Consider the following 20,876-nt stretch of genomic DNA (forward strand, 5'->3'; position numbering starts at 1 on the left):
TAATTTGTTTGACAGACATCTGGCCACTTGGGGTGAAAAGCTAGTTTGTCCGGGAAGAACTGGTGGCCCCAGGGTCCTGGCAGTCACTGCTTCCTCAAGCACAGTTGCCTTGCGGCCACCTGGGTGAATGACCGAGTTGCCTTTTGCACTCTTGGTTGGTACTGAACCTGTCAGACCATCTCCTTCCTGCTTAGGGGGGCCAGCATGAACCCCAGGGTAGCACGTGGCAGGGCTCCTTCCCACGTGTGGGTTCTATTACCTGAAGCCAGGAAGCAGAGAGGGGCTGGGAAGGGCAGATGCACAAAGGAGTGGGGCGGTGGGGCAAGAGGACAGTGGTTAGGGCCCTCAGGCAAAGGACGCACTGGCTACTGTGTAAGGCCCTGGGGTCTTGGCCCTTGGCCATGGCATAGGAAGTGGCTCAGAATTCAAAGGTCCTGACCAGGCTCTTTGCTGGTTTCAGCCTGCTGTGCAAACTGGTACTCGATCTACAAGCGACCTGTAGTTCTTTCTGCCTTCTGAATGACCATTGTGGTTAGCTTCTGCAGCCAGGCACTCAGGTGCCCCAAGAACATATGCTGGCTGATAGGACTTAGCAACCAGCTGTCAATCTTTAGCCTTTGCCTCTTGGTTGCATTATTTTTCTTTGTTTTGGGCTTATAACTATAGTCTTAGGTTTGATTATTGTCTGCTGTCCCCATGCATTTTTTTTATTTGTTCCATTTTTTTTGTTCCTATTTTTGGTTGTGTTTTACACCTTTAATCTTTGCCTTCTACATCATTTTCCTTTTTCCATGAAGTTTTGAAAATAGTATTTGTGTGTTTTTATACTTTTTTCAAAAGTATTTTCCCTTTAACACTTAATTTAACTTCTTGGGGTCTTTTTACAGTTTGTTTCTTTTATTTTGAATACTTAGATACAAAACCTCTTGTAGCCTGTATTTTATCCCATTTAGTATGTTTTTTTTTTTTTTTTTTTTTTTTTTTTTTTTAGGACAAGGTGTACAGGGTGTACAGGGTGTATAGGGTCTCACTGTGTAGATCAGACTCTTAGTGATCCTCCTGTTTATAGCCTTCCAAGTGCTGGGATTACAGGTGTGCACCACAATACCCAGTCTCAGTCCCTGTCTCAGCATGCCCTGGGGGCAGTGGCGGCACAGCAGGCCTGGGGATCAAACTCCTGGCTCCTGCAGGCTGCACTTTAATCCGCAGAGCTTTTTGGCTGGCCTTTAGTATGATAATTTCGAACTCAGAAAATCTAACCTCATCTTCTCAGCTTCCATTCCTTTTTTTCTCTTTCTATGCTTAACTTGCTTTAGTGGTTAGTAAGGTGTGGGGGCTTCAAGAAGATATTTGCCATGGTAACATCAAAGTTTAAATGTCAAGAATAGACGGGAAACTCCAATAAATCCATAAAAAAGAAAATGGGCCAAGAGGGTGATCAGGTGGGTTATAAATGCAGGCCATCACCAGCCAACGAGGAAATGCTCAGACTCAGTCATCAGAGAACATTAACACAATAACTTCACGTCCTTTCATTAGATCAACAAAACTGGATGGGTGGGAGGCCCACCTCTGCCTACAGCAGGTGCACCAGGCCCAGCCAGCCTCCAGGTATTGTGACTGCGGCAAAGCCAGGAGGTCTGCATCAGGAATGCCACCTGTAGGTGGTGGAAGATGATGCAGAATGGCACACGCCACAATAAAGAAAAGTTTAAACAAAACAAGGGCCCTAAGTGTCTGAAAGAGACCTAGTTTTGGAACACGAATCTTACCCAACATTTTCGACAGTTGTCAGTTGTCCTAGTGAGGTGGGCATCTGTGGAGTTGCCACTGACTCCGAGCTAATACCCAGCAGGAGCTGCTTCTGTGCCACATGGAATGACCAGCGAACAACACGAGCAGCTGATGGCTACACGTCCCATCACAGCATGCTGTGTTATTCAGATATGTGATCTTGTCATCCCTCTGCCCTTACTCATATTTATTCTGCGTCCCTCAAGGTGGCCTTGGTTTTTCACCAACAGCAACAACATCAGGGCTGGTGAAGCCACCAGGGAGTGCAAGGCTTGCAGTCTGAGCCCCTTTCATCAGAAATGATGAAGGCACCAGGAGGGCCCACCACGTGTGTGGGTAGACTGCTGGAGCAGATGGTAGTTCGTGAGACTTGTCAAGACCCAGCTCCTCCCTATGTCTAAGACGGGAGCCATGGGGCACGCTGCATCGTTGGGTCTGCCTGCTGATCAGCAGCAGCCTTGAGATGAAGTTAGGCGCTCAGCCTACGGGGACTCCTGTCCTTACATGTCAGCTCTTGGCACTGGGCTGCCCGAGCTCTGGACCTCTGAGCTGACTGGGATGCTTATGAGCCTAAGAGAGGTGCATATGCCAACCAAGGCTCTGAAAATCTCTTGGTGACTTTTATTGGAGGAGGAGCAAGTAAACTACATCTCTGTTTGCTGACCCCAGTGTGGCTCCCTTTTTTATCCTTATTGTCTTGCTGGGCATCAAAAACCAGTTTAATTAGCACCGGTGTCCAGTTTTCCAAGGATTGCTCCTAGGTGGCTGAAATCTGGGCCAGGTTAGCGAGATCAGAAGCAAATTGGAAGAGCCACTTATTAAATTTAAATCTTGCTCTAAACTGTCTGCTGCTTGGAGGAGGATATTTTACATCAGCTTGATTGTCTCTGATGTCAGCTCAGGAGAACGGTAGTTCTGGGGTGGCTGCCTGTCCCAGGGGTGGGCAGGGTCACAGAAACCCAGCTTCTAGGGGGATCCCAGCAGGTTTTCTGTTTCTAGCTTCGTAAGTCCTGGGCCACTCTTCTAGACTGTGGGAAGGCCTGGCCCAGATGGAGTACAGTGTTTACTTTTTTTTTTAAATGTATTTAGGGGGCTGGGGAGATGGCTTAGTGGAATACGTGCTTCCCTGGCAAACGCAAGGGTCTGAGTTCAATCCCTGGTTCTGTTAAAAAAAAAAATGTATTTAGTACAGGGTCTACAGGGTCTCACTGTACAGATTAGACTTGTAGTGATCCTTCCTGATTGTCAGCATCCTAAGGATTACAGGTGTGCACCACCTCGCCCAGTCTCAGCTATCTTGGTGTGCTCTGGAGGCGGAGTTGGGGATGGAACCAACCCAACCCCCCCCCCGCCCCCGCCCCATCTGCCTAAGCAAGCGCTTTAATCTGCTGAGCTATCTGGCCAGCCCTACAATGTTTGCATTTGATTTTTGCCAACTGATACTCAGTTGGACCAGCCCTACATTTCCACAGCCTCCTCTGACTGCTGTCTTGGTTTGATCTCAGATCTCTGATCTGCTCTGGGCGTAAGAATAACATTTACAGCACCCAGGAGCCAAATCTGTGACACTAGAGTTGGAGGTCACTAGAGTGGTGGAAACAACAGCACTGAATCCTGAGTTAGAGGTAGGTGAAAAATAATTGAGAAATTTAATACATTCACACATTTAACTTGGATAGCTAGTGTGTTTGGACACATCAATATACTGTGATTATCAGAAGAATCAAATATAGATCGTTCTCTTCCAAAAGTTTTCCTCATCATCTTTTGTAGTGTGGTCCCCCACCCTCACCCCCAGGGAGGCTCAGGCAGTGCTGTTCTGCTTCCTGTCACTGGGGATGTTTGCTTCTTCTACACATCATATGAGTGGAATGTACTCTTTTGTATCTCTAGAAGGCCCTGTTTATATCCCTCTCCAGAATTAGCTATGTCATGATTATCCCAATTTAAGCCTTTGTATCAGTTCCCTATAGGGCAGATGTGGAAGATAATAATAACTTGCACCCAGCTTCCCTCCCTCCCATGTTCTTTGTGCTGGAGTTTGCTACAGATAAGTGCTGGGCCTGGGTTTGCTCCGCAGACCAGAGCCCTGTTCTGAGTCTGTGTCACAGAGGATCCAGGCTGCCCCTCCCTCCGTATATGCTCTGGCCTCCCGGGTGCCTCAATGTGCAGGTGTCCTCCTTGCCTTCAAGAACAACACTTTTTATTTAAATAATAAAACCATGGAGAACCCCAAGAAAGGGTCAGGTGCACCCCAAGAATATATCTAGGTGACCCTGTTTTCAGGGGAGCACTTGTAAGTAGAAGGCGAGTGTGATACCGGGCAGCCCATAGGAGTGGTGGCTCCAGGATCTTGCTGAGAACGCCAGGAGCAAGCCTTGGGTACCCTCAGACTCTATACAGTCAGAGATACCCAGAGATACTTGCAGATTAGACTACTGTACCCATGCACACACAGCACAGACCCCAACATTCACATGTGAACTGTCTCCTGCATGCCAGGTCCGAGAGATACAGCAGTCAACACAACAGTCCCTGCTTCTCTGGGGTGAACACGAGGTTACAAGCTGTAGACCATTCCTAGCCGCGACACGAAGTCCTGCCAGCCTCTCAGCTTCTGGTGCCACTGGGTGGTACTGTGCTGCTCTCTGCTGGCCATTAGAGGCAGTGACTCCCAGACAGCTGTCTCCACTCGGCAATGGGTTAAGGGGAAGGGAATCCTGCTTTTTAGTCCCTGGCTTCTGGGAATCCGGCAGACAAACATCCAGAGGCAGAGGCAGAGTGAAGAGCTCTTCTCCCAGTGCCCGGATATCTTTGTTATTTGCTGCATGTCTTCACCTCTCCTCCTGTACCGGGGTTTAAGAAGTGGGAGCAACTTTAGCCATCTGCCGCAGCATTTCTTTTCTATTGCACAAAATCCATGGCTCTCCTTGGCGCAAATGGTTCAGGAAGTCCCTCGTCCACAGGGGTGGAAAGATGGATCCGGGGTTAAGTGCCACTCGGGCCTCCGCGGCTGTGTCGGGGAGCAGCTGCCGAGGCTGCAGCATATCCATGTGCAGAAACAAGTCTCTCTGTTCCCTTTTCTTGAATAGAGCAGGCTGGGGGGGCTGTTTGGAAACTTGCCTTTTTTTTTTCTTTTTTGCGGAACCAGGGATTGAACTCAGGCCCTTATGCTTGCCAGGGAAGCCTATATTCCACTGAGCCATCTCCCCTGCCTAGGGGGGCTGTTTGGACCCACAGAATAGTGCGAAATGAAACCGAGTGACTTCAGGCTGGGCCACCCAAGGCCACCCCCCACCCCCCGGGCCCTGGCTTCGTGGGACGCTGAGCTTGCCTCGCGCAGGCCAGGGACCGCAGCCCAGATCACTGGGAAGACATCGGCAGGGTTTTTTTTTTTTTTTTTTTTTTTTTTTTATAATTTTATTGAGAATCAAATAGCAATGAGACAGTTTCAAAACCGATTAGTAGGACAGTTTCAATAATTAATACATTGCATATTGTTGTCTTCGTAGTGTTTATTCATTGTACAAGATGCAGACATGATATCCTGTCCACAAACAATATCAGTACAAATCTTTCTATTCATTGAATTAAGAGAAAGTAGCTGCATATCTATCCTAACTATTTTGGATATACAATCGGCAGGTTCTTGGCAACAGTAACAGGGGCTCTCAGTATTAGCCATCAAGTCTTGGGGTACAGGACGGCTCCTTCCTCCATTCCAGCACCCCAAGCCCAGCCTCGGACTTACTCTCACCCAAGACCTCAGCCAGGAGCAAAGGCAAACTCTCCCGGTGGCGCTTGCGCCGGCCCCGGCCCCGGCCCCGGGGTTCCTGGGCTAGCTGTGCGAAGCCAGATTTCCGTCCACCGTTCCGGCCAGAGTCTCCACCCTTAAGGCCCTGTGGAGGGACGCTCCGGGCCGGCGCTGCACGTTGAGGCCGGCAGGGGGCGCTAGTGCCCTGCGTTTGCACAGCTGGGACATCCAGGACTTAACTCCACTTTCCGCTGGCGGAGAAGGCTGGGGCAGGGAGCAATTCTGTGTCCCTGCCCTGTGTGTGCTGGAGACCTCCTCTCCCCAGGGACTCTCCCAGCTGCTTTGGTCCCGACCTGAGCGTCTGGAGACGGAAGGACACCTTTAAACTCCTCTCATTTTGCCAAAAGCTGGACTTTACCCACCATGTCTTGAAATCTTCACCCCTTATGGGAGGAATGCATGAATCTCTCCACTTTATAAGGCCAGTTTATGATAACAAAAATCGAAAAACACCAGCAAACCTTGGTGATGTTCTTTTTTCTGACTTGGCCTGTCATTGTTCTTCCAAGTGGAGTCTGGGCAGGTGTTGGACAGAGGTATAGGGCCCTAGGGAGCAGGGGCGTGACCTGACAATCCAAGGTGCCTCTGGGATGTTCAGGGCATCCCAAGCCACCCTGACCTGCGTTTCTGTCCACTGCAGGCATCCCTGCTGCAGCCCGAGTGGTCAGGGGGGTGAGGGCCAAGAATGAGAAACCTGGCACCTAATGTGGGGCATTGTCTAGGGGCACGGTGACCGGAGCTCCAGCCTGGTGAGTTCTGTGCTCACCTGTGCCAGGGACACAAGGCGTAGGTTACACTAGGAACACCTAAGCCCATCCCCATCCTGTGCTGGGCTCTGCTCCAGCGGGGACCAGCCAGTGAGAAGCCCCAGCCTCAGAGGCAGCCCATGGGAGGCAGGGTGGCAGGGCGGTGCAGGGCTGGGCCCTGTGAGCCACGGTGCCCTGGTTCAAGTCCTGCTGCCACCACCTGCCCACTGTGTGACCTCAGGCAGGAGCCTCAGCCTCTGCCTCAGCTTCCTCATCTGCAAAACGATAATAATCACAGTAATGCATCAATAATTGTGGGTTTTTGACACTTTGACATCTGGGGCCCTCCTATCCCAGGAAGAGACTGTCCCCCCGAGAACTAATTCCTGAACATAGGAATAACTTGCTTCTGAGGAAGAATTTCCCCTGGCCAGTGCAGAGCCCACATTCCACCCACATTTTCATAAAACCCTCATGTATCATGCCACTATTTTCCTTGCCTGAAATCACTCCAGGACTACATACCAAAGAATGAGGGACAGCCACTACAGGCTCGAGCCTGCTCAGATTGTTGAATCTGGTCAGTCCCACACTGCTCACCACGCCTCGCCCTTTCCCTCTGTAGGCAACACCATCCCAGCCTTAGTCTGTGACTTCACGCTCCTTCTGCTTCCTGACTGGCCTGCAGCTACCCTCTGTAGCTTGCCTGATGTAGCACCGTCATTCTTGTTGGAACCTGTAGTACGCTTACCTGAGAAGCCAGTTATCTCCGGGTCTGTTATCTTACTGTACCTGTTACAACAGAATTCTCCTGGGTGCATTTTAAAGCCACCTCCTCAGACCATTTCAGGGATCAAATAGCTTAGCTTTTCAGAAGTGATTTCAGCACTTCCTGACATGGGGGGAGCGCTAACCCCAGCGGCCATGATCACACCTCCCCTGCCCCAACCTTTTTCTTTTTTTGCCTCACTACCTCCCTCAGGGGACCTCCATGGCCACAGCTGTCAGAGGTGCAGCCAGGGCCAGGTGTCAGATGTGCTGCCATAGCCCTGAGAGGGTGTGGAGTTCCTGCCGCCCAACTGACAATGAGAGCTGGGGGAAGGGGGCTGTCAGGAGTAGAGTAGAGTAGGGGTGTCTCAGAGGGGACCCTCACTTCTCTGCTATTTGGCAGCAGGGAGTAGATTCCATTTTTTTTCCTCCTCCCTCCCTCCTTCCCTCCCTCCCTCTTTTCCTTCCTTCCTTCCTTCCTTCCTTCCTTCCTTCCTTCCTTCCTTCCTTCCTTCCTTGCTTCTTTCCTTCCTTCCTGGATTCTCCTCCTCTTCTCTCCCCTCCTGTCCTTCCCCCTCCCCTCCCCTTCCCCCTCCTGTCCTTCACCCTTCCCTCCCTCTGCCCTCCCCTTCCCCTCCCCTGTCCCTCCCCTCTCCCCTTCTCTCTCTTTCTCTGTCTCTGTCTCTGTCTCTGTCTCTCTCTGACAATGGAGTCCACAAGTTTGCACACGCCAGGCAAATGTTCTACCACTGAGCTACACTGCCGGAGCAGACCATCATTTCTAATCAGGTTTATCCTCACCAAACCTGCACCGCCTGGTCCTTTCACAATCACTCTAACTCCCAGTGCTAATTATTCCCAGTCATACTGATAACCTCCTGAGTACACACCGTCACTCAGGCGCAAGGCTAGCATCTCGTGCTAGCAATTCTCCAACCCTTTGATCACTAGACCTCTTCTTGTACTCCGAAAAATTATTGAGGCCCTCAGAGAGCTGAGGTTGTAGCTGTCTTTGCCATTTTAGGAATCAAAACTGAGATTTTTAATATTATATATCTATAATTCATTTAAAATTTCAATGTTAACATAAGGACCATGTTTTTTAACGATCAATAATATCTTCCCACACACAAAATTTTTTGGGAAGATAGTGTGACGCTCTTTTACATTTTGCACAACTCTTCAATACAGTCAGGCTTAATAGAAGATAGTTGGGTGTTTATTTCTGCTTCTGTATTTCAGTTTTTGAGATATCACATTCCTGGCATACTTCAGTGAGAGTTAAATGTCTTTCACGGGCAGAAAAGAAGACATAGAACACTTTCATCATATTGCCAGCAGTTTTGATTTTTATGGGCCTTCTGGAATGGTCTCTGGGATGCAGAGCACATCTTAGAAATCCCTGTCTTTTATACTTGATGAGTAGATTCTTATATTGCCCCAGGTGTACATTTGAGGAAACTGAGGTTTAAGGAGAAGAATCAAGGGTGAACTAAGGCACAAGAGCAACGTGTTCAAGGTCATGACGTTGGGCTTCAAAGCCTGGCTGCCCACTGAAATGGGGACCGCCGGGAAAAGACCTGGACTTTGGTGTTCATGCACAAAGCAGAGAGACAGGGCTGGGGTGGGCCACAGAGGAAGCAAGATGCATCGGGTGGGCCGTGTAGAGGCGCTGGGCCTGTGTGAGGGGCGGGGGCTGGGAGGGGCCGGGGGATCCGTTAGTCACCAAGCGGTCCTGATGACAGGCCTGGAGATGGCAGCTGGCGGTGGATACAGCCTCGAGCTAGAAAATCAATAGGTGATCAGCGGTCCAGGGGCATGCTGTTCATCAGGTGCGGTGAGAGGCCGGGCAGGGCGGGGGGCTGGAGGAAAATATCACTGACCCCCGGCAGGATTGATCAAACAGCCAGACACCCAAGGCCAAACTCACTAATAAAGTGAGACGTTCAGTCGGGGCTGGCGGTCGCTGGCTGAAGGTCTTAAAAAAACCGCTTAGCTGGGGAGTTCTTGCTAAACTGTCTTTGTTTCTTGAGGCAAGAGGGAGGGAAGACAGACTGTGGGCAGCTGCTGTGGCCACTGCGTGCTCTGGCTCCCTCAAGCCAACAGAGACCTGGGATGCAGAACGGTGGACCTGGCGAGCCCACGCTCAGGCGCGCGCCACTGACGCTTGGCACGTGTGCACACAGGAGCGCACACGCCGCACCACATCTATGCACAGACGCGCCTGTGCGTCTGTGCCTGCGCGCTGCATGCTGTACTACTGTGAGGGCGAAGCTCTTGGAGACCGAGTGGCCCGACTGCGCCCCACAACCCACTTAGGTATCGAAAAGTGCCAACGCTGCAGTTCCACCTGAATGCGGCACTGAAGCTTTCAGTTTAGAAAAAAATAATCCATACATTAACATGTTTTTGTCTTCAGCACACAATAACAGAGCTTTCAATGACCCAAACAGCTTTTTAGGGAAAGGTGAACATTTGCATTTGGCCCGCTTTGGCACAGTTAATGTGGCTTTTGCATTATGTATCCTGATAGCTTGCCAGACCTTGGCTGGGGCAACTGGCCCATGCACCGAGAGGGCTCTATGTGGCTGCTGTGGCACATGGCATGTGTGCATGTACATGTGTACAGCACACGTGTGTGCAGCTGTGGCATGTCTGTGCATGTGACAGCACAGCACTAGAGGCACTGGTGTTTATAAACTCTTCATTTTTTTCTAACGTCACTACTTTCTCTGCCTCAAATATGCAACATTTGTACTGACAATCGTGGTTATTATGGGGTAGGAGATGGACAGAGAAGTGCAGGCTGGGAAATTGTGTCTTAAAAGACAAAGGTATACAACAGAGGGACAGAACGTAGACTTGGAAGGAAGGGGTTAAAGAGTGCTTTAGCAGACAGGTACAATGGTGCACACTTATAATGGGCTCTGGGAGGCTGAGGCAGGAGGGTGGCCAGTTCAAGCCCAACCTGGGAAATTTATCAAGACCCAAATTAAAAAAAAAATAGAATCAGCAAGGGCTGGGGGTATAGCTCAGTGCAAAGGCTTGGAAAAGAAAAAAATATGTTTTGAGAGGGCGCTGATTGCGAGAGAGGAGAGAGGGAGATGGAGCGCAGCCGTGAGGGTGGCTGGCTAGCTGGGGCCGAGGGAGTGAGGCTTGAAGAGCCAACAGGATATTAAGAAGCAGAATGGTGAGAATGAACATGACACACTGGCACGCTTTGAGGGTGTCAAGTAAAAAGCAAAATCATTTCCAGGAGCCCACTGCTGGGCTGCGTTTTGTTAAGTGTGTCACTATATTGACATCAGGTACACATGCTACACTGAAGTTGACTTCTTCTTTTGCAGTACTGGGGCTCAATCTCAGGACCTTGTGCATACATTTATGCCACTGAGCTGGCTCCCTGGCCTGCTGCAATGAATTTCTTTGGATTAAATAATAACATTATCCATATATATTGAGAGATGCATTTTATGGATTCTTCCATCTCTGATCCTGCCAATGGCCATTGGTACTTTTCTGATTCTGGTCTTGTGAGCCTACCTCATAAATCCCTTGGATAATCATATATGTATTTTATATTAAATCTTTTCCTCCAGTGAACCAGGATTTGTACCTGGCTGTCCGCCCAGACTCGGGAGCCCAAGGCTGCTGTGCCCATTATTTCAGAGCAAGGTGTGACGCTGGGGAGCAAGGAGGCACCCCCAGCCTGTGTCTGGGCAGCATTTGCCATCGTAGTACCTGGTCCCAAGTTAGAGAGTAGGACCTTGCTGTGAGCGACAGAGTTCAGGTGGTTCAGCCCTCCTTTATTGGCAGTTACAGCCATCTGGCTCAGTCCTGCTCAAGGCCCAGAGCCGCCCAGCGTCCTTGGATGGTCACATATCCGGTTACTGCTGAGAGGCAGGCATGGGAAGGGGCTGGGAGGCCCTGGTAGACGACCGCATACTGTGTAGATCTTGTAAGCGGAAGTCTTTGGGGTTTTAATAAAGCATAGTGCAGAGTCATCGAGTATGCTTAAAAATCTAAACCATGGAAAAACACAAAACTTTATTTTCCTAAAATGAGGTCCTTGCATCACATTGTCAGAATTTCTGCGGGAGTAAGAAAATGCAGAGTGCTGGGTCCATCCCAGATCTATGGAACTGGAATTTTCCTGTGGGGACCAGGAGCCTGCCTTTTATGTAATGCCTCGCATAAACAAACTCTCACGCTCGCACGCTGTAACTTGATCCTCCGCACTCGCTCTTCTCCAGAGCTGGCTTGCTTTTTCTGCAGCTCTTCCTTCCGCTCACGAGGACCCTCCATTAGTTCTGCTCAGATGTGACTTCCTCAGAGAGGTCTTTGCTACCACCTGATCTCACACAACACCTCTTTCAGTCTCAGTCCCCTGGGTCTGCTTGATCAGCTTTTATTTTTCCTACACGGATACTGTTATGGTTTGTATCTAGCTGTCCCCCCAGAGCCTCACGTAAATCATGGGCAGTCGCAGCTTGAGAGGCGGTGCATAGCTCCAGGGGCGTGGCCAGAGGACTGGGGCGGGGCTTGAGGGGGCGGGGCCAGAGAGGCGCGAACCAAACCGTTAAACTGGCTGCATGAGCTCTGCGCCCACCACCCCCAGGTCTGGTGGCCTCTCTTGGAGGTTTGGAGCAGATCATCCTGGACACGTGGCACCCCAGCCTCTCTTTCAGACCCTGTATCGCGGGACGGCAGTGTTTCGAGGTCTTGCTATGTAATTCAGGCTGCTTTAGACTGTGAAACCTCCAGTAACTGTGAGCTAAATAAACCTTTCCTTCCCTAAGCTTGAGTGTCGGGTATTTGTCCCAGCAACGAGAGTAGCGTAACTAAGACAGATACTAACTGTATGTGTATATGTATAAATACGGTATTGAGTACTGCATCATGTACAATCTATGCATTGTATATGTATGTGCGAATATGTACATTCTATATTAAATATGATAGAGTACCCCGCATAGATAACATAGTGCTGGACACCGCTTGACACACGTATCTGTGTGCTCCTTTGCTCAAGATGAAGCTGCCTTCCAAAGGCGGGGCGGCCTGCCTTCCCCAAGGAAGCACTCAGCAGCCAGCTGTGAGCTTAGGAGAGGTGCGTGCAGGAGGGGAAAGTGCAGGAGCCAGTGCTCAGTGAGTGGCCCGTGTGGTGACTGTAAGCCAAGCATAGCACATAATGCAAAACCAAATCAGTGAACCTGGATATTCTGGGGATCATCCTGTCCCTCCAGTCCTACAGCCAGTGGGACACGCAAGAAAGTGACTGAGAAGATGCACACTTCCCAGTCCTTTGCATCAAGCAGACCATCTTGGGGGTCTCCGCCCTGCCACCAGTGCTGCCCCTTCCTCTTTAGGGATTTCAGCATCAAGAACCTCAGCAGTCTCAATAATCTGCAGCTCGGCAGTGGAGCTGTGTTTTGGGGGTTTATTAGGTGACGGGCACCATGTTAAGGATTGGAAGGTTCATACCCGAGGTCAACTCTGCCTTAGTTCTCTCTTACCTTTTTGTTTGTTATTAATTTTGAAAAAATCTGAAAGGGAGGGGAACAATCAGATCCAAGTTCAGCCAACTGACTGTTTAATGACCAAACAAATTGTCTCTCTGGAGGGCTGACAGCACAGCAGGCAGCGAGGTGAATGTGTGAGTGTGTGTGTGTGTGTGTGTGTGTGTGTGTGTGTTTACACTGGGGGACAATCACAGATGGGTTCCAAGATGCTGGGATCAGATCCCTTCTGATACTGGGTGGGCCTTACTTCATGGGGCTTGTGAGCCACAACAACCTCCGTTGTTTATACAGTGAGCCTTTGAGATATTACAGTCTGTGTGCTCTGTATCTAAAAAATAGTTGGGGGCTGGGGAGATAGCTCAATAGCGTAAGCGCTTGTCTGGCAAGCACAAGGCCCTGAGTTCAATCCTCAGTACTGCAAAATAAATAAATAAATAAATAAATAAATAAATAAATAAATAAATAAATTTGGAAGTATCAGTGGAAGCGCTGTCTACTAGTATTTGGGGCAATTAGATGGACTTTTTGGAAGAAACCAACCCTGCTTACACCTCATTTTCCGACTGGCCTTTGGAGCTGCGTGACAAGACATTTCCATTTATTCATTTAATTGATTTTTTAAAAATTTGTTTGATTTTTGAGACAGGGCCTCACTGTATAGCTTAAGTTGGCCTTGAACTCATGGTGATCCTCCTGCCTCAACCTCCCAAGTGCTGGGATTACAGGCATGTGCCACCACATCACCTGGGATTCCCTTTGTTTTAAGCCACCAAATTTGTGATGATTTGTCATACTATTGGGAATGAATGGGAACTAATACAGGAGAGGGGGTAGAAGTCTGTCCAAGAAGCGATGAGAGTTGTCCTGTGGAAGGAGGAGGGTCCCTCATGCTGTGTGTCCCTGGACTGACTTCCAGCTCCTTAAAAGAGAACATACTGCAGTCAGGGGCTCCAGGGTCAGATGGGCCGTGTGGGAAGGAGTGACACAGCCAGAGGAAACTTGAAGCATGGATATATATATATATATATATATATATATATTTTTTTTTTTTTTTTTTTTTTTTTTTTTAATGAATTTAGTACAGGGTCTACAGGGTCTCAGTACACAGATTGGACTCATAGTGATTCTCCTGTTTTCAGCCTCCCAAGTGCTGGGATTACAGGCACACACCCAGTCTCGATCTCTGTTGCAATGTGCCCCGGGGGGCGGGGTGGCACAGCACATGGGTGAGGGGGTGGGGGTTGTCGAATCCTGGCAGCTGCGCTCTAAAGAAGCAGGCGCTTTAGACCACTGAGCTATCTGGCTGGCCCTTCTTGAAGCATATTATGTACAGATGGCCCCTGATTTATGATGGCTTGATTTAAAATGGTGCACAAGTAGAACATATTCAGCAGCAATTGTGCTCTGAATTTTGAACTTGGATCTTTCCCCAGGCTAGCAATGTGTGGTAAATGCTCTCTTGAGTTGTGGCACCTCCCAATCAGCCCTGCGGTCATGAAGGAAACACCTGAGGCTCTGCAGTGTGATGTGGTGCTGAGCTAGGAGGTGTGGCGGGTTACATGAACAGAATGTATTTTAATAGTTAATTTTTTTAAAAAAATTTTTTGGTGGAACCAGGGATTGAACTCAGATCCTTGCGTTTGCCAGTCAAGCACTTATCCTACTGAGCCATCTCCCCAGCCCCCCAGAATGTATTTTAATGTGTGATGTTTTCTTTCCACTTAGGAAGGTTTATCTAGACCCTTCGCTGTAAGTGGAGAAGCATCTGTAGTTGGACCTGGGCTCCTTCAGCCCTGAGAATCTACATACTGGTGTAAAAAGAGGCAAAGATTTAGGGCAGTGACAAGGGACTCAGAGTGGACCCCCTGGGTCATGTCCAGGGCCTGGTAGATGGTAAGCATGATGGAGAGAGGAAGATGGTAAGAAGTGGGCTGCAAGGCGGCCAGGGGTGTCTCCCTGGCTGTGGGGACCCCAGCAATGGATGCTCTGTGCTTTGTTAGCTTCGAAGGCCACTACTCAGTATTGCCCTCCTGCTTTCTTCTAATAAAGTCCTCTCCATTTGGATGCTGGTTTGGACGTTATGTTTGCAACCCCCAGAGGAACAACATCCCCCAATAAGCCACAATGTTTTCCCAGCCAAGAACCTGCTGTTCCAAATTCATTAAAACTGGTTGGATATTCCCTTCCCATTTTGGTGCCAAGAGCTGGTGTGGACAGAATTCATAATACCATGGGCAGTGGATGTAACTGATTGCTCAGTTGGAAAGAAGTGAAGTTATTTTTTTTTTTTAAGTATACCTTTGAGATTGGCAATGAATCTTGGTATGGGTGTGGGGCAATGGCACCCTTATATGTTTATTAGAGAAGCACAGATTGGTACAGGCCTCATGCAGAGAAATTTGGAAATGACACGAGACATACAATGTGTGAGATGGGTTTGAGTTTCTTAGAACTCAAAATTCAGGTGGCTAATGCCTGTGCGTTTTTTTGTTTTTTATTTTATTTTTTTGCTATTCTATAAGTGAATTTTATTTTTGACTCAATGCCTCCTTCTCCTTCATAAAGCCTTCAAGAAGGTTGGAAAATAATTTTAGTTAATTCAAAACATACTTGACACTTTAAGGGAATCTTCATGAGTTAAAATGTCTTCATCCTTGGAGGGACACTGAGTGTGGGGCATTGTGGGAGCTCATGTAGTGTGTCCTTGCTGGCTGGCCAGGAGGGATTCCTCACTCTCATGACGGTGTTAGTGGGGTGACTGTGGGCCAGTGCTGCCTTCCCATTGCTGTGGGCATTGAGAGCCTTTCCTGCAGAATTTCCCAATTCACGTTTCTGTTTTAGTTGGATCCCCAGTAGCATTCAGTTCTTCCTCAGAGCTGCTTTGGCAGAAGTGTTTTGTTTTTTTTACGCCGAATGCCTTCAAGGCATGACTGGCTGTCTTGTGTTGTGGGGATCGAACCACAGCAACCTGAGCCTGACTGCTTTGTTGAAGCAGCCACTTAAACAACTGAGCTAAGGGGCAGGCCCCCCAGAGCTGCTTTGGGGCCGACTTGACACTGTCCACCCCCCATCCCTGCCTGCATGAGTGGGATTTGTAGATGGGAAACGGGGGCCCGCTGGATCCACTTTCTGACTTCTACACTTATCCCAGGGGCCTCTCCCTGATCCTGGGCAGAGGCTGCCCACATGACCTTTTCTTAGAGACCTCCATCACCTTCTTGCTCCCCTTCTATTCTCCACCCTCTTCTACTCCCTTCTTCATTTTTATCTCCTCCTTGCAGGCAGAAAAGCTCACTCACTAAGTACTTTGCTGCATTTTACCTGGCTAACTGAAAAGCTACAACTCTCCCTTTGTCCTGCTAGTCGGCTCCCTGCCGTCCTCATGAGCAGCTGGGACCTGGGTGGGAAGTGGGATGCTGGGATCAGGGTTCAGTCTGTCCAAGGTAGTTGTACTTTTATGAAACACAATAGAATATTCTAGACACATGGGATCTCCGGAGCAGGCAACTCCATAGAGACTAAGAGTTGAAGGTTTGGGAACAGTAGATAAGGTAAGTTATTACTGGATGCATACAGAGTTTTGTTCGGTGTGTTGAGCTTTTGGAGATGGATGGTGGTGATGGGTGCAGAGAACACTGTCAAGGTATTCCACATCACTGAATGAACTGTGCATGTAAACGTGCTTAGAATGACAAATGCTATGTGTATTTTATTCTAGTAAAGTAAAATAAACCAGGAAATAGCAATGAGGAAGGAAAATCCCACATTAGTTATTACCTGACAATGGCTTTCTGACCCTGTTGGGATGTTTTACGCAGGGAAATGGATTGTGTGAAACCTTGCCCACGTAGGCAGGGGTCCTGCGCAAGGAGTTGCTGCAACCTGGCATATAAGCCGGAGATGCTGGAGACGCCTGCATACCTACGGATGAGGGTCTGGTTGTTGAATGATGGGGGAGCCACACAGGGAGGGGAAGCTCGGTGAGCCAATCAGGAGCCCTGTGCTGCCTGTGAGCTGCTGGGAAGCTCCCCCATCGTGCTCTTGAGAGGAGGGTGTGCGGCGGCATGCTGCTTGTGTGTGTAGCAACCCTGCGCACAGGGAATAGGCGTGAATTTGCCGGACAGTTGAGGTGATGGAAACGTCACCTCCCTTTCCCTCTCCCTCCTTTCTTTCTCTTTGCCAAATGCATATATTTGCCTTCAACATTTCTCTTTCTTCTTTTTTTGTGGTATTGGGGACCAAACTTGGGACCTTGCGCTTGCTGGGAAGGCACTTATGCTGCTGAGCTAAATCCCCAGCCCGCTCTCTTTCTTCTTTTACAATCTTGGGTTCCTAGTCTGCGTGGCTACCGGGACTGATAAATTTTTAACAGATGAAAACTGTGAAACTAGGCATGGTGGTGCATGTCTATAATCCCAGCGACTTGGGAGGTGGAGGTGGGGAGATCGCAAGTCAGAACGCAGCCTTTTCAACTTTGTGAATTAGCAAAACTCTTTTTTACAATAAAATGTAAAAAGGGCTGGGGATGTAGCTCAGTGCAGGGACTTGGGCTCAGTCCCCCATACTGAAAAATTGTGAGAAAAAAAAATCAATATACAGAAAGGTACATAATAAAATGTAAACTTCAAGTGCAAACACCTCTGTATCTAACCTGCTGCTTAAGTCACAGGGCAGGGCAGGCATCCTGTGAGATTCTCCCTAGCCGATTCTTCAGGAGGTAGTAATTCTATTTTTCATAGTAACCATTATTTTAAAATTCATTTTATTTCAAAAAAATTTTAGTGAGTTGCAAAAATAATACAAGGTATTCCTGTGTGCCCATGCATACTGTTAGCCCCATCCAGCTTCCTCTATGGAAGCATCTTACGTGACCACAACACATTTATCAAAAGAAGATATTCCCATTGGCCCACTGCAATTCACTGAAGTACGGACGTTGTTTGGATTTCACTGGTTTTTCCACTCTTGTCTTTTTCTGTTCCAGGATCCCACCTACATTATCTTAGTGCATCTCCTTGGTCTCCTCCAATCTGTGACAGTTTCTCACTCTTGTTTTTAGGACCCTGTCCTTTTTAAGGAGTACTGGTGAGAGATTGAATAGAACCTTTGCTTTTCTTTCTAAATTTCTTGCCTAGAAATGTGTTCCCCAACAGCATAATTTGGGGCAGGGGCTTCCCCAATGACTGGCATTCTTGTAAGAGGATGAGAGTGTGACACAGGGGCAGAGGAGGTGGCCGGGAGGATGGGATGGAGCACTAAAGGTTGCTGCTCGCCGCGGGATGCGCGAGCCCCAGAGGGCCAGGGCAGGATTTTCCCTCACAGGCTTCAGGGGAAGCCATGCAGACAGTGGTTCAGACCTACCTGAGAACATTAACTGCTGTTTTTCATTTTCTTGTATTTTAGGGAAGGGTCTACAGTGTGTTCAGGGTCTCACTACTAGATCAAACTCAGTAATCTACCTGTTTACATCCTTTCAAGAGCTGGGATTGGGGCTGGTGAGATGGCTCAGTGGTCTAAAGCACCTACTTAGAACAAGCATTAACAAAAGCAAAGGGACCGCGGTTCGATCCCCCAGCACCACATGCCAGCCAGCCCTGCCCCCTGGTGGGCTGAGCTGGCCACACACACACACACACACATACAAAAAAAAAAAAAAAAAAAAAAGATTAAGAGCTGGGATTACAGGTGCACGACACCATGCCCAGTCTCAATCTCGGTCTCAGCAAGCCCTAGGGGCGGGGCTAGGATGGCAGGACCCAGGGATTGAACTTCTGGTCCCTGTTCCTGCTTGCAGGTGTTTTAAATTAACTTCTGTTTTTGTGGTGTCTTGTTACCACACCCTAGGAAACCAATGCAACACCTTTTTAGTAGTACATACATAGGTACATTAATCAATCAATCAATCAATCAATCAATTTGGGTACTGAGAATTGAACTGAGGACCACATACTTGCTAGCCAAGCGCTGTGCCCCTGAGCTAAATCCTCAGCCCTCAGTAGGACCATTTAATATGGCTTTTCTTCTTATTGTCCCGCCCCACCCCCATGGAATTTCAGTGCCTCAGATATACTGCAGGGGCCTTTGGAGGGTTAGAACCATTGTCATATATGTGACTACTACTTCCCAGTGGCCACCCCAAAACTGCTCCCATTGAAATTGAAACTACACAAACCAGAATGGCCAGATGCAGTGGGGCAGGAAGGCAAATGGGAGGCCAGAGGACAGAGCCCTCTCTCTGCCTCACTACTGAGTTCCTAATGGCTTTTCACTGACTGGATGAAGACAGAAACTGGTGGGAGGGAGTTCAGGGATCTGGTTCATTGAGGTGAACTTCCATGGGGGTCCAAGAGTGGGTGAAGAGAGGTGCTGCTCAGGCAGAACAAAGCACTCACACACCAGCTGGTTCATGGCCCCCTGCCAGTCCTTCCTTCTGGCAGGGAGTATAGGAGAACCCTCAAGGCTGACCTGCCTGGTACTGTGCTCAGAAAGGCTGGTTTTCAGTTCAGACAACCTCTTCCTGTGTTATACCTCTTCCTGGGTTATATGGCCATCTGGACATGGATGCCTACACTTACTTTGTACAAAGACAGGTCATGGGATTCTTCATGAGCCACTGATGGAGTGGTAGTCAGTGCCAGCACCCCTGGGCACCCCACAGCCCTCTTGGGTGCTGGAGAGAAGAGTGGTCCAGCACCTATGACTTTGAGCTGCCCCTCCTTTCCCTCTCCCTTCCTCTTCTCTAATGGAAGCTCTTTCCTTCTGAGGTACTCAGAGAATAAAGGCTTCTATAAAGAAAGTCAGAAATCAGGATGCACATGAGTGTCTTAGGGACAACAATAGGCAGAGGGTAGCAGACAGAAGTCTGGATTCTGGGCCAAGCTGTCTGAGTTTGGACCTTGGTTTTGCTGCTCATTGGCAATGGGTACCTAACCTGTCTGTGCCTCAGCTTTCTTATCTGAAACATGGAGGCAGGATAGTACATTAGCTTCATGTTACTATAATGAAAATAGTTGTAATTAACTCATAAAGAGAAAGAGGTTTTTTTTTTTTTTTTTTTCCTACTTCTCGAGGTTCCAGGCCAAGACAGGGGTTCTGTTGCTCTGGCATCTGGTGAGGGCAGTGTATCATGCCAGAGCATGGCACTTACTTTGTGAATCAGGAAGCTGACAATGAGCCAGGAAGAAGAAGAGATTCAAGTCCTCCAGTTTCCCTAAAGGCATGCTCCTCATGACTAAGGACTTCCCACTGTGGTCCCACTTTAGGACCGCACCCTCTAAAGGTTCCACCTTTTCCTGATGGTGCCACCCTGGGGACCATGCCTTTGGTAGGATAATCATACAAACCACGGCAGATAGTATCTAACTTACAGAGTTATGAAAACTGTATGAGCTCATGGGCATAAAGCACTTAGAACAGCACCTGGTGTATAACAAGTGTCCTGTAAGAATTAAGGTCTATCATTGCCTACCTGGGTGTGTTAGTACTTGTATGTGTCATGGAATGTTCTAGAACTGCCTAATGGTGCTACTTCAGGGAATATGGTTAGATGCTACATACTCAAGGAAGTATGGTTGGGAGTATAGGAGAGGAACTTTTACTTTTTATTTACTTTTGCACTGTTGAAAGTTTTAAGCAAGCACTTGTATTTAGGAATAAAATATTTGTCTTAGAGAGTTCAACTCTTTAGAAGCAAAGATATTTTGGGGAAAATGATATGCTTCGCACCATTTAATATAGAATACAAGATGTGACACATGGTTATCCATCTTCTAAAGCACAATATATGAGAGTGCCAGAACTAGAGTTGGATTTATCTGGCTCCCTAGATCCAGGGCTGCTTAAACTTCTGCTGTTGGACACAGAGGAGGGTCTGAACCACGGCTGCAGTTCTGCACCTCCACCTGGGGTAGGCTCCCAGGGCTGCTCCCTCCCACCACTTGCCCTGGTTGCCAGGGAAACGGTCCTTTATTGAGTAGAGCCATCCTCAAACCAGCCCAGTGATTTGTCCTTGTCTAATTATTATTACTCTTTGCATTTCCCCTTTGGATGAGTAATGGGGAAGGGTCGGGTGGGAGGGTGCTGGAGCTGAGGAGCAGTGATTTGTGGGGTCAGCAGCTCGTTTTTGAGAGGGAGACATTTATCTTTCTGGAAGCAGGAAACAGCCCAGTGGAGACCAATTCAACAACTCTCCAGTGGATGTGTTTGTCTGTTCTTCCACCAAGCTGGAGTGCA

This window comes from Octodon degus, unplaced genomic scaffold (assembly GCF_000260255.1).
Source record: "Octodon degus isolate 3935 unplaced genomic scaffold, OctDeg1.0 scaffold00037, whole genome shotgun sequence".
In the NCBI taxonomy this organism is placed as follows: Eukaryota; Metazoa; Chordata; class Mammalia; order Rodentia; family Octodontidae; genus Octodon; species Octodon degus.